The sequence below is a fragment of the Columba livia genome, chromosome 1 (genome assembly GCF_036013475.1).
Source record: "Columba livia isolate bColLiv1 breed racing homer chromosome 1, bColLiv1.pat.W.v2, whole genome shotgun sequence".
Lineage (NCBI taxonomy): Eukaryota > Metazoa > Chordata > Aves > Columbiformes > Columbidae > Columba > Columba livia.
The window spans coordinates 126,869,096-126,882,188 of NC_088602.1; positions in this window are offsets into that span (position 1 = coordinate 126,869,096).

The window sequence follows — 13,093 nt, forward strand, 5'->3', positions numbered from 1 at the left end:
CACCCTCAGTAGAAAGAAGGTGCTACTGATGGGGGACAATGAGGAATTCAGGAGCCTAGTCACCCAGGGTGGCCCGGGGATTAGTGGTGTTCCTTTCTTCTCCTTCCTCTCCCACAGGTCCCAACCCTTACAGCCCCTGCTTGCTCCCTGTGTGTGCACCCCCCGTGCCCCTTATCCTCCCCTTCACACCCCTTTCCAGGACTGCTCTGCAGCTGGGCTGAATTTAACCCTGTACTCCTCTTCTTTAATTGCAGAGGGGTGCTCTGCTCTGTAGGACAAGGACCAATATCCTCCGCCTCTGGGCACTTCTTGCCATGCAGCATGGAGGTATTGAATTGCATGCCTGCACCGTCAGCAGCTCTTCTCCAGTTCCCGCATGTGCTGGCACATGAGTGGTGCAGAAAGCCCGGGGACAGGACAGCATTGGCATCCTCCCGGGGAGCCTGAGTCCCTGTGGTGTGGGAGGGTCCTGGCCAGCTGTGAGCACTCCTTGGCAACCAAAAGGTGGCACGCTGTGTACACAAGAGTGTGTGAACTCAGTCAAACTTCACAAACAAGGATAAGAACACAGCCAAGACATAATCAGTGCTCAAATATAGCAACTCAAGGTTTCCTGAGAGAGAGAGAAGCAAAACAGCAAGGCAGAGCAGGTGTCGCAATCCCTGTGGCTTTCACTTGCCCTCACCGTGGCTTCTCAGCAGTGAAGCTGGTGCTGGCCGTAGGGCCCAATTTAGACTACAGGCAGTGAAACAGCCTGTCACAGGTAGCCTTGTTGCTATGCAGGACAGGAGTCTTACCATCACCTCTATGGTGCACGTCCTAGTGCCATGCAAGTCCCTCACCTCCAGCAGAGTCACTGCAGCCACCCCCGACCTCCTCTCTACCTCCATTGCTAGTTCCAGTGCTGCTACCAAAACAGCCAAGCGTGGTCCCAGTTGGCAGTTCAGAGCAGCCTTGTGGCTCGCTCCTGGACCAAGAGCTGAGTGGCTGCGCCCCTCTTCTGCATAACCCTTCAGCACAGCTGAAGCTCCAGCAGGGGAGACAGCTCTCCATATCCCAGGATGTTTCACTACCTGAGAAAGGTGAGGTGAATTGAAATAAAGCTCTGGAGCCTGGAGGTTCCCCCTCATCTCCAGAACAAGAAGCTAGGCATCTGGAGGTCTTATAATACTGACATTTGAGTTTCTTCCAGCCCATTGCTTCTTCAGCAAGGTAGATCAGTAATGTTGCTTGCAACACAGCTACTGGTCAGATTCAGCTCAGCTTGGCCTCTCTGATGGGTCTGGTTACAGCTTTCAGATGGTGGAAAGATTGGCTTGGTGAAGCATGCTGTTGGCCAAGGTGGCTCCAGTCTTTCTGTCAGGCCCTGGAAGGCATTATGGTGTGGGGGGGGGGCTGCAGCTGCCCGGCATCCCTTCCCTGGCATGGCTTGGCTTGCTGGGTGCCCACCAGTGCTAAGAGGGACTGTGCTCTTCATTGCAACCAGTAAATTGCTGCCCCTTTGAGCCTGCAGGGAGTTGCTGTAAGAGACGAGCTCGTGTTCCCCAGCCATGCCAGGCAGCCTACATGGAGAGAGCCACCTGTAGCACTCTGTAGGCTTGGGCACAGCTTGGGATGAGGTAACTGTGTGTCAGACATGGCCTGAGAAAATTGAACCTCTGAACCTAGGGCCAAGCTTGGAGTTCTCCTACGTCTGAATCTAGGCAAGAACTGACTTGTGATCAAACAGGGACCAACAGAACCTCAGCAACCTCATAAGAAGAATGTCTCTGTTGGAGGTGTTGCAATTCTTGGCTTTCCCATTAGTGCTACAGTGGTGCGGGCCATGGCCATCTTGGCTGTGCTGTAGCCTTGGAGGAGAGGCCAGGTTTCCTGGAGAGCTGGAGCCAAAAGGGAAAACTTTCAGAAACAGGGACCTCCTGGTTACACTGAAGCCGGGACACTTGAGGGTTGTCAGTGTGCTGTGAAGCACACCCCTTGCCTGACCTCCTCTTCAGAAGGGCTGTTTGGTTTTGAGGCCGAGCAGTGGTACAGCATGGCTTTTGACTGGAAACAGCCACCCTCTCTGTGCCATTTTCTGACTCAGAACAGCAGTTCTGTGAGAGGACACAGCAGCTAAAATGGGACAAAGACGGAGGTCCAGGTGCCACCTGCATGAAAACCTTTGTAGTGTCCCAGGTGTCGATAACGTACTCAATAGGGGAGGGAGAAAAGGAGAGAGAAACCAGCCATGTCCTCCTGCGCACCCACAGTGTCTCAGGCTCCCGACTGAAGCCTAAACCAGGTGTTTCCTGGGGTGCAAGAGTGCAGGGTGTCCCTGCAGCTACCACCTTTCTGCAGGGTGCTTCGCTCCCCATCTTCCTCCTCCTCACCCCTCATGCCTTCAGATGGCATGGAGAGCGAAGCCTCCTCTGTGCCCCTGAGATAAGGAATGTGCCCCACTGCTTTCCTGTGCTCTTGCACCCCATAAAATGACTCCTGATCCCGGTTTTGTGCTCTGACCTGAGCACCGGTGGGTAGATGTGGGCCATGGCCAGCAGAAAGCCAGACACAGTGGAGCTCTGCTCTGTCTTCATCAGTCACCATCAGTGTGGCTGCCTGAAGCCACAGGCTTTGATGCAGGCAGGTGGAGACCTGCACCCAGGCAGCTGGCTGAATTGGGTGAGGGTCTCTAAGAAGAGGTACAATGCCTTCAAACCCTTCAGCTCTCCAATGGTCGACTGGCAAGTGAAAAGCCACACATCAGCAAAATCCCACACGTTCTGCTGTATCCCCAGTTCAGCCTGGTCATGGACTGAGCCACCATCCCATCTGGGTGCCCACTGCCAGAGCTGTGTCCTGCAATGGGCTCTGTGTCTCATGCAGCACCTGCTCCGTGCTTCAGTGGGCTGGCCGTGCTGCTTCCCAAACCTGAATCCTGTCCTCTGTGCACCCAGTGCTGTCCACACCCTGCTTTGGTGGTGCTCATCCTCATCCCACCCAGGAGCCGGGGTGTGGCTGGGTGGAGACATCTCCACCCACCTTGGAGGAGCGATTTATGAGTGTAGGTGGACAAGTTACCAGCTCATGAAGTTTGTGGGCTGTTCATAGTCCATCCCAGTAACTGGTGTGAAATATCCATGCATCTGGTCCCCGGAGGCATTTGTTCCTTTGGGAATGCAGAACAGCCCAACTTGTGGTCCTCCCTAAAGGTCTCTGTGATGCCTGGAGGGTTTATGTCCCCAGGTCTGAGCAGTACAGTGCAGCAGGTGGAACAAGTACCATGCTCACTTGGCTGACCCCTCTGTTTTGCAACAGGAAGGGACTCTTTGAGGAGAAGTCAGAGTTTTTCAGGGAGTTTGGAAACTGTGGATGGCAGCCATGGTGCATCTGATAGCATTCAGAGTGCTGGCTCAGATTTTTGCCTGCTCTGCTCCACGTCGGGTGCCAGTCCTCTGGCGTTTGCATCCTGCACAGCATATGGAGCCCAGGGAGCTGCCTCTCAGCATTGCAGGGGAGCCAGCACTAGTGCTAAGGTTCTGTAACATCACAGCTCAGTCACCACCTGTGAGCTCCGTGGTGCAAAATGCCTGGGAGCCAGTGATCCTGTGAGGCAGCAGCAGGCTGCAGGCACAGCAGCGAGGTCAGAATAAATATCAGCTGTGCACAAGGTTGTTGACGATTTGTCCTGGAGGAAAAAGATCCCGAAAAGACCTCGAGGAGGCAGTGAGGTGACTCTCTGTGCCAGGATGAGACCCCTCCCCCTGCTGCAGCCTTTTTGAAGAGACCCTTCGTGGGTCCACACAGCCTCTGGCAACACTCACTAGCCTGGCGTGCATTCCCAGGCTTGTGTGACCTGGAAAAGGGAGGTAAAATGAGTCCTGAGCTTGTGCCATAGCTCCAGTCACACGTCACATTTTGGGATGCTGCAGAACCTGCATTCCTGGGGACACAGCAACCATATCAAACCCTCTCCTGAGTGCTGGCATCCTGGACTGTACCAGCACTGCTGGGGCTGTGTCACAAGCTGGGCAGCTGCTGGACATCAAACATGCTGCCAGCATTGCTACTGCGGCAGAGCCTGACAGGTGGGTTTTGCTGGGGCAGGTGATGCTGGACTGGGCAATCAGGACCTCCGGTTAAAGTGGGCCAAATATAATTTTAAAAAGGGGTCTACTGAGTTGCTGTGTGCTGCTCCCAGGCTGGAAGAGGTTGGTACAATTGTGGCAGCATGGGAGATGCTGGGGTCTCAAAGAGAAACTGCACGTGGTGCCTCCATGACAGGTCTGTGGATGCCATGCTTGAAACCGTTCATTACCTGGCTGAACACAAATTAACTCCTTCTTTAGGTTTGCTAATCTTAATCACTGCCCTGGAAGCCTGACCAAATACTCCTGCCCATGCTTCTACCCCTTCATCTGGTGTTGAGCCATGGCAGTGTTCCTCTCCGTATTGCACAAGAGGCAGGACTCACCAGGCTTTGCTTTTCCTTAAATGTACAAGTCAGGAACCAACAGGTAAAGTCCATATGTACTTGTACGAGTAAGGAAGGTTTAATATCTTTTTTCATAACCTTTAAGTTAAACACCGTGAGGCAGAATGTCTAGAAAGAACAAAGCCCTGCAACCCTATATCCATATACTGTGCCTGCAGATTAATTTAGAAAAGACATTATTATTAAAGATCTTTGAAAGTCCGAATAAATTTCAGTTCATTCCCTTTCAGCCACATTTTGGCTGACACAGTTGAACATCCTATTGAGTTAATGAGATGATGACATTTGCTTTGCAGCAGGCATCCCCTGGCTACAGTCTGTGGGTTTATGATATTTCTAAATGTGTCTTTTCTTCTTTATTTATGGCCTCTGGTGATTTTCCAGGTAGGGGTACAAGCCCTATCAGTCTGCACTTCTCTAAAATGGTGGGCTACTGCTTTTTGGAAGTATCAGTGCAAAATGCTGGCATAAATTAGCCCATTTCATACTGTCTCCAACTTCAAAAACCTACTTTTTCATTGAAAAGCAGCATTAGAACAGAAAGGAGACTTGGCTTTCTAGCCTGTCTTGCGAGGGGGCGGAGGCAAGACAGTTCCTTTTGTTTGGGGGATGGTTTTTAGCTCTTTGTTTCTTTAGAAGCAGATGCAAATATCTGCAATATTGGCAGACTTGGGTTTCTTCTCTTTGTGTCTTTTTTTTTTTTTTTTTTAAATTTAGGAAATCAGGTCTTGATTCCTTTCTTTTTCTTGGAAGACTTTGCCCAGTGCCAATTACCAGTGGTGTAGAAGGTGGATTTGACACAATCCAAGCAAGGGGGGAAAAAACAAGAGCAACCACAAGGCAAAAATACTTCAGCTAATCAAACGATTAATAACATACATGTTTAATGTTGGTTCCTTTTAGCAGCCATTTGTCTCCAGAGGTCTGGCAAGTGGTCAGAAGTGTTTTGTATGAGAACTCCAAGAGCAGTCACTGCTTCAGCTAGCAATGGAGAAGGTTTCCATGCATGATTATCCATATCTAACTGGCTTCCTGCGGGAACCAGGAAGGACACAGGAGATGCTAGGCAAAAGCAAGTCATGCAAAGAGAACCCAATTCAGGATTAAAAAATGTAGCAATGTCTAAAAAAAAAATAAAACCCAAACCCCTTCTTGACTACCTTGAGTTTTTTATAGACCAGAAAACAAAAGTCCTACAACAAATTAAACTATCACAGAGCCACAAATTGCCTGTGACCTTTGGAGACCATAAGTGACTGTTGTCGCTGTGTCTTTGCTTCTGGCAGTGACGTTGATTAGGGCTGACTCGCTCCACAGCATGAAACCTTTTTCTGCCCAGGGAGGACATTTTGGCTTAAGTGATATGGTTTGTATCTTGGGAAAGATTGAAACTTGCTTTGAAAAACCTTCTGCCTCTTTGACTGCTGGCTTTACCTGCCTGGGGACCTTTTGCAAAATGCTAATGGAGCTTTTGCTGCTAAAACTTGGGGGCGGTGAGGGGGAGAAAAAGAGCTGTATTGCTGCTCAAATGGTCTTGGAAAAAAAGAGGTAGTTGCATTTGCATGCCATGAACTGAACAGCTTGAGCAGAAATCTACAAAGTGCCTGGCAGCTGTGTGGGCCATGGGGCCCATTCCCACTACCACCCGCAGCTCGGTCCCTCACTGCAGCGCAAATAGAGATGCCCCGGTGAGCGGACCCGTCTGGGTTCAGGGTCCCCCCTATCAGCGCTGCCCCCCCCCAAGCAGCCCTGTGGCCACAGCTGCTCGTCTTCCCTCTGCCTCAGCCCTGGGATGATGGCCCCTGGGCCCAATGGCCCCTGGGCCCAATGGCCCCTGGGCCCAGCCCCACCAAATCTCATCCTCAGCTGGTACCACGGCTCCCCATGCTCAGCCAGCTTAGTGCCAAGGGCAGGGTTGAGGGACCAAGTTCAGGACCATGGTTCCCTATTCACTGTGCTGTTGTTCCTGGCAACTGGTATCCTTGGGTTAACAAATGGCTTTGTGACTTTTTTTTTTTTTTTTAAGAATAGAAGGTCAAATCTGCCTTACTTGGCTTTGAAAGTGGTAAGAATAGGCAGGGAGGAAGTTGAGGAGATGTGACCTTTCAAAACAGTGTCTGTGATCAGGAAAGGAAACGCTAAAGAAAAAAAAAAAGGTTTAAAAAAGTAAAATAGTTAAAATTCAAGAAAAAAAAAAGTCCCATCAGTATCACAGTTTGGGGTGCCAGACAACATTCTCAGAGTTTATTCTTCGGTTGAAGAAGACCCTGTGCTTTCTGGCTGGTTTTCTGGGCAGTCCCAAGAAGCTGCCCGGGCCCTGGCTGGTGGGGCTGTAGTGGCACCACCTGCACTGTGCCAGCTCACCTGGGCACAGGCAGCTGTCTGTCCTGGGACACAATGGCATGTCAGAACACAACAGTCTGCATGAGCCAAGACTGAGCCCAGGTTAAAAAAAACCTTTCGGGCCCTGGGAAAGAGAGCACCTCACCTCCATGTTCCTGCCCCCTCCCACATCTTCCCAAAGGGAACAAGAGACTTTTTGTGGGCCCTGTGGGCTCCCTGTTGCATTGCTTGGTCCTGGGGGGAACAGCCCCAACATCACCTCCATCCTCTCTGCCTGTCCTCCCTGTGCGAGGTTACTCAACTGTGTGTATGAAAATAACTCATGTGTCCCAGTTTGTTATTTCTCCTAAGCGGATGAGAGGGTTGGAGACTGATCAGAGCAGAGGAGTCGCCTGGTGAGTTCATTCTTCAAAAGCTCGAGTGGGCTGTTTCTCATTAGGGTTTGCTATAGTGCCAAGAGAAAATAATATTTCTCTCTGGATTCATGTGCATGTCCCTCTGTGCTGTCCTGGAGCTGTGACAGCTGCTCTTCTCCTGGGATTTGCCAGACACAGCAAACCCCTTGCTGTTAGCCTGCACAGGGTGCTGGCAGCTGGAGGTGGAGGGCTGGGAGCAGCGTGAGCTTCCAGCTGTGCAGCGCTGCTGTGGGCACAGCACCCATCTCTTCCACAGTGCCCAGGTGTGGGCGCACACTCCATTCGTGGACCCTGTGATGCATCAAAGAACAACTGAAGAGCCTAGGGAGGTCCTAAATAGCTTTGTTTCTCCCCACCCAAAAACCCCCAAGCCAAAACTTCAAAACCTCCAGAAGTGTCTGGAGTCAACATGCTTAATTTAATGGTGATAGTTTAAAAATGTACCAAGCCATGCTATGGGCTGGGGCGCCACTGCAAGTGTTTGCTGCCCCTGTCGTCCTTGCTGGTTGCTCCAGGGTTGCAGTGTATTTCATTGGGCCAACTGATGAGCATTACCTTGGGCAGGGGGTGCCTGCAAGACCACGCTAAATGAAGGAGTCCTCCATCAGAAACCCTTGCTGCTGACTCTGCAATGTATTTTTCACAGGTGTAAAGACTGTTTCTATTTCTGCTGCTTGCTGCCCATGTGAAGCAATAAAATAACCTGCATCCAACAGCAAATACTGAGATGTTTTTCCAGCCCAGGTGTTGGAAAGGTGTTGCACTTTGTGTCTCTCAGAAATTGGCAACAGAGGATGGGTCAGGAGGGAATAATGGGTTTCGCACTGGGGAAGCCCCAAAGTTTGTTTTTAGTGACTCACGTTAAAGGCTTGTTGCTAATTGTGAAAAATTTCTGCACTGTTGCTTCTGTAATGACTATTTAAGTAGTTTTGCTCACTAACGGCAACAGTGATGATTGCAGCACATAGAGTGAAACATTGAAGTGTGATGCAGCAGAGGAGAATTTGCCTAACTGCATCAATCCCTCCAAAAATGTCTAAGAGGGCATCTTGCCCACAGCCACTCTCTCTGCACAAAATCCACCATCTTCTTTGGGTCCCAGTATGCTCTGCTGTACTGAGTACTCATCCCATGTCCCTGGGCTCTGCTGTCCTGAGCTAGCACATCAGCGACACTGATGGCTGCCACTGCACCAGCCAGGCTGCAGAACATGTCTATGTATTGTGCTTTAGGGGCGTCAGCTGTTGGGGTTTAAAATTTTATTATTTTTTAAAAAAGTTCCTGAATCAGACCCTCAAAAATACTTTGTTATATGGCTGTAACAGAGTTAAGTTCAAAGAGATGCTCAAGAGCAAATAAAGTTACCAATATAGGACACGGATCACTTGCCTTTAATGTAACTACTTAATTGGGATCTGCCAGAAGAAACTATCCTAGAGTTACCATAAAATAAAATAGGTTTGAATTTTTCATAAAAGAGCAGCTCTTATGGCTCTGGACTTAAAGAAATTCTTGCTTAATGTTATTCTTCTGACCATGCTGTTGACCATCAGCTGGTCTCTGCTTGGTAATATCTTACCAAGTTCAGGTTTCATACTGACTGTATATGAGCTTCTGGATGCATTTTTGTAACAAATCAGACTCATGTTCCTGAAATGTCGCACTGTCCAGTCACCCTTGGAAGAGGTCTCTGAAGTCCACTGGGACCAGGAAAGGGGGATTGCCCCTGGCCTGCACTGCAGAGCACTTTCAAGGAGAGTTTCAGCTGTGCCCAGCAGTTTTCTGTCAGTTTTCCCCTCTGCTTGCAGACTCAAAGTGTTTGATGGGCTGGTCTGATTAGGCTTTACTTATTGATGGTGGCAGATTGAAGCGCCCCCAAGGTCTGAGGTTTCTTTCTCCACTCTTTAGGTGAGCCCTTGCCAGGCTGGTTCACTGACCCTCTTTTGGGATCTCCTGTTGCTGGCCTATCTCTGGGTCCTTGCAGGTTACTGAGGATGTGGCCCAGGGACTTTTATGATCTCCCGAATCCACATGGGATGCATGCAACTCCAGGGGCAGAGTTTGGTTACACTTAGCCTGTTATTGCTCCTGGCTGCTACTGAGAAGACGAGGTTCCTTTACTGTGGAACCACCTGCCCCAAACTGCACACTTTCTCTTGTGTGCTTTTGCCATTTCCCTCACATTTGATCCAGCAGGCACATGATGGCCACTGGTCAGAGCAGCTCACTGCTTGGGTAGAAACGCAATGCACCAAGAGGACACCGATGGATCAGTGAGCCAGAGAGCTAACAAACACCAGCCAGGATTTTCCTTTTCTCACTACTAACTCAGGCAAGGGGCCATGTTGCACCTTCCCTGTCCTTGTGATGATGTTCTGTGGTGTTAGTCTTTGACATGCAAATGCCCTTTATGGACAGACAGGGTAACATCTTACTTGCACATAAGCAAACCTTTTCAAATTATGTAAATACGGCTTTTCCTGCCAAACCATTAGCAATGCCTAAGTGTGTCCAAGTTGTTACACCAGCCAGCTGCTGTTATTAGGCTTTTAAACCACGCAAGTTAGGAGCTCCTCATTGTGCAAACATTCTGGTGAGAACGAGGAAGCGAGCAGCTCTTTCTAGGAAATAAGCACAGTAAACGGCACGGACAACACTGGGTATGTTCTGCGGGACACGCATCTAACTCCAGCGTAGGACACTTGCGTGCAGATACATCTGGCTGATTACGTGACTGCGAATGATCCTCTTGACAAAGTAGCTCCACTTAGCAGTACAGACACATCTGAAACTTCACCTCCACCCATTTTGTAAAGCAGAAGTCCAGGTTACAGCCCAGCTGCACAGACTACACCAGAGATGGTGTATCCCTGTGCCAGATAAGAACTGAAGGCTGGGCAGCAGCTCAGCTTTATTGTAACCACAAAGACCCTCCCACTCAAATAGTTCTCCAGTCATGCCCAGGAACCACCTTTCCTGTGTACCAGGCACACAGGTTTTTACGGGAAAAGATGCCCAGCAGAGGACATACACTGGTCCGTAGCACACCACACAGATGGGCCCAGCAGAGATGCTGATTGCATCACTCCAGGGCTTCATTAAAAGGTCAAAACAGTCATTCTCCTTATCAACTACTTAAAAATTGATTTTGATTTCCCTTTCTGAAAAAAAAAAAAACAAAAAAACCAACAAACCCACAACCCAGCAAAAGGATCATGCTGAGCCTTTCTTCTGAGCATTTGCTATTCATGTTGGTTCCCACTAAGTTACAGGACCTTCTCAAAGGACTAAGATTAAGAACTCCTCACATTTTCTCACAGCTTCCTTGATGGGTGTCCTGGAAACCACATATGCAGATAGCAATTCAAATGCAGGCACCAGGCAGAGATGAGTCAGGACCACACTGACTTATGTAGACACAATGCAGATTTGGTGTGTATGCTGGCTTGGGTCCCTAGTCCAGGTACAGTCTCACCAGACCATCTCTCCAGGACCTGGCTCAGGCTGCTTATGCCATTACTAGCTCCCTGGCTACAAAGCCAGATCCCATGACCAAAACCAGTTCTGCTCAGAAGCATCAATATTAGAGGTGAACACACAACTGTTGCTCGATGCCTCAAGCAGTCCTCCTTCCACATACAACAACCTTCCTCCCTACCTCCAAAAAACAGGAGAATAAACTCCTCCAGTAGATGGAAGGCATGAAGAACTGCTGCCCACACCTTTCCTGGAGTAAGGGATTCTTCTTGTAACATTTTTCTGAAAGTGTTGAGCATGCAATACATTGAGTTTTGCTGCTTTTGTGCTAACCACACTGTAATAGCAAGCAGCCCTGCCTCATCTGGATGAGGAATCTGGTTTTCAAGGGAAGAACAGCTGAGAAAGGCTTCAAACAGGATCTGATTAGCCAATTAAAAACAGATGTTGTGCTGGCAGACAAAGCTGCTGTGGATCATCTGGTACAATCCCCTTCCCCTCATTTTTGTACACAATGTCCTTCCAAGCAAAGCCACCTCCCCCATAGCTATGTCTAAATTGCATTAGGAATCTTGGCATTTTTTCAGTTATACATGTTGTGAATGATTTTGCCATTTAAAGTATTTTAGAGGGAGCGTAGAGTCAAGTAGTTGAGTTCTCATCAGAAATCCACCTGGTATTCAAAGGAGGCAGAGCCCATACTGCACAGGACCTGGGGCTGTAGCATTTTAATCTCTGCAGTCCTTGGCCTTTACACAGCACCTTCCTCCCTTCTCCTGGAGGAAAGAGCTCCAGCTACTCTGGGACCAGAGAAGTGACACCCTCCCTACCACCCCACAGGCTTTGCTTTACTTCTAAGCATATGAGCTAAGAGGGCTCTGCATCCCAACATAAAACATCTTTCATTCAACTTGGGAAGGAAACAGCACCTTGCAGCAGCAGTTTTGCTCACCTCTCACTGCTCCAGTGCAGTTCAGGGCTGCTTTAGATCATCCACATCCTCACCTTATTCTAGTGCAGAAACTGAATGTTGCTGGTCTATGCACTCAGTCATTTACCCCTTTAATTTGGGGCTAAATCCTTTACCATGGGAGACTGAGGAAAATCCAGTGGGCCAGTTGCCTTAGGAGTACAGGCTAAGTACTCATGTTCATCCTCCTTGGCAATGAAGGACCACAAAGTGAGTTGTTCCAGGTAGGCTTCTTTTTACCTTCTTCCCCAAATGCAGCTGAAACATTCCCTTACTCTCTCTCAAGACTGCACTTGCTAACAGAAGTCAATGGGATCAGTTCCTATATAGCCAGAATCAACATAGTCAGGAATTTATGTAATACACTTAGAGTTGCAAACAAGTTTCAGATTGGGACTATTCATTGGGTTGCTTGGTCACAGATGTAACAGGAGATTCAACCAAGAGAGGCCAAGGAAAGGGGATAATTCCTTTTGCTCTTGTTTTTCAGTTTGACAAAGGAAAAAGGCTGATATCAGCTTGTTGAATAGCAGAACCATCTAAATTAATTTCACATGGAGTGTCTGGGCTCAGCAGTGGGATGCTAATCCTTTGCAGAACTACAACCACATAAGCACTGAGGGACAGACCAGGGAGAAGGCCTAATTCTGCACAAAGCTGAGGCAACAGAGGCACATACGATAGAAAAACACAAGGTTTTAGGCCACTGCTGGGGAAGAGAAGATAACAGAGAAAATCAGCAGTTCTGTTTTCTTTCTAGGATCTTGTAAGCAGGAGAACACAGGAAAAAGAGCAGCTCAGCTTCAAGTGTATGTGGCCGGCTCATGCTGGCTCCATGACCTGTAGAAAACTGACTTTCTGACTTCACCCACAACTTCTTGCCACTTCCTACTCCCATCAGTATCCAATTAAGAAACAAGCATAAAACACAAAGGGAGAAGCAGCCACCAGATATTTACCTTTCATTGCCTTGGCAGTTGCTTCAAACTTCGTCTTGGCCAAATGACAACAGGTAATCCAAGATACTTTGAGCATGGACAGACATCAGCTTGACAGACTCCACCTCTTATGATATCTATTGGCAGTGCCAGCAAGGGAACACAGGATGCTTTCAGAAGAGGTGTGGCTAATGAGTGCCCATGCACCGCATCTGAGTTGTACTGACAACAATGTCACTCTACTGTGAGCATCACACAGAAAGTTACAGGGGTAATAATGACACTCACAATTACGCTAACACGCTTCCCTATGGAGACTTCCCTTTTGAGCCTGCAGATAGTGTGAAATAGCCTTAAGTGCGGCAATAAAAGTGTGGATTTTAATTATGCAAGTGACTGCACTGGGTAGAGGTGTTAAAATGCACACAGTTATGATATACACAGACTGCCTCGCTGGCCTCTTCAAGAGAAAAGC